We start from the raw sequence: 1,843 nt of genomic DNA, 5'->3' as shown, positions 1-1,843 counted from the left end.
TACAAAACAACTAAATAAACAATGACATAAAATAAACACTGATTTCTCTTTTTTTTTACAAACAACTTAATCAAACACAAACAAACTGCTAATTACATAACTGAATATAAACAGACATCTTTTTGGCTTTTTGCTATTTTTTTAAGCATAATAAACATAATGATTAATACATCTTATTGACAAATACTAAAACAATTACAAAGAAACCCATTAAGCTGGATCGTCTCGCAATATAACATCGGGGTTTGATTAAATGAAAAAGATAGGTCTAGCAATGTTTTCTAAGGGAACCAACCCCCCGCCCCTCACATTATCCACGCTCATATATATAACGTATGAGGCCCAACCCCCAGTACCCACACTCTCACTTATCCAGACGAGGCTTAACCTAATTGCCTCTATCACTTCTGCATTCATGCCAAGCTAGATCTCGAAATGCATGAGGCAACCAAGTTCTAGATATTATGGGCATACTAGTTACTCTCAATAATGGCACTCAAATGACATGTGTGTATACTATATATTTTATGTGTATTATATATATAAGGCAAATCTTACACACGTACTGGAGGAATTAGGTTACCGACATAAACATGTGTACATGTCCCCATAACTCGTTATCCCTGCCTAAACGACCCTATTTTCAACTTCTCGTTATGAAAACATTTGTGAGTAAGACTATTGAGAAGTTGAAAAATCACCCATGACCAGAAACCTATAACTTGGCATTAATGGCAATAATTAATAGTTAACAACTTTGGTTTCTGAACACTCTTCGAGGTACTAATGGGCTAAAATTTTCAAATTTCCCCCATCCCCACACTTGAGGTTTTCATTGTCGTCAATGTTAGAATATTTAAACAATTAATGAACATTTGAGCCCATCCCCACACTTGAGGTTTTCATTGTCGTCAATGTTAGAATATTTAAACAATTAATGAACATTTGAGGGACGGGGTTGAAATTGATTTTTTTTAATAATTTAAAACTCGGGGCTCTAATGTGACGGTTCTACTAGCAATTATACAATTACACTTTTAACATTTAAACTAATAAAAACAAAATAGATTATGAAACTGAAATCACCTGATATCATCACCAATAGAATGGAACAATCGGCTCACGAACTCTCGTAGACGCTCGTGCACACTCGTCTCACCCAAATACCAAATGTGAAAGCCTAAGATCTCATATCTAAAGCTTAATAAACTATTAACGGATCTAGTTCATTATTACTCTTATAGATTATCAATTATATATATATTAGTATTAGTTGTATTAGGTGTGTATATATTAAGTAATAGATTAAGATGTGAAGCTATGATTGAGAGGATAAACGGACAGAGGTTCAATAGGTTAACTCAAAACTTAAATTAATCAGCGGAGGAACCCACTATATATAGAAGACAGGTCTAGTTCGTTACACATTCCGTAACGAACTAGACTCCTGCTTCGTTACATTACATTAAATAATAAACAATAACGAACTGCCTCCTGATTCGTTAAACATCCTTAAGGAATCAGGAGGAAACTTAACTTAAGGTCTATTTCGTTAAACATCCTTAACGAACTAGACTGTTCCTTTAACGAACTAACTTAACTTAATATAAATAACATTTACATTAATAAACGATAAATACAAAACGATAATTACAAAGACTCGAGATGCAAAACCGTGTACTAACAGACACCCCCTCATCTTGAGCTCTTTGTCTTTAAATTACTTGAAGCGCTTGGCCTACAGCTGTGAATACCATGTTCATGACACACACGGAGAACGAATTGAAATTGCATTGCTCGGTCATAGTATTCACAACGCTCAATTAATATCTTATTCTTGAAT

The sequence above is a fragment of the Bidens hawaiensis genome, unplaced genomic scaffold, assembly GCF_021521415.1.
Source record: "Bidens hawaiensis isolate Kalapana, Puna unplaced genomic scaffold, B.hawaiensis_p1.1 tig00025840_1, whole genome shotgun sequence".
Taxonomy (NCBI): domain Eukaryota; kingdom Viridiplantae; phylum Streptophyta; class Magnoliopsida; order Asterales; family Asteraceae; genus Bidens; species Bidens hawaiensis.
Note: the sequence above shows the minus strand (reverse complement) of the source record.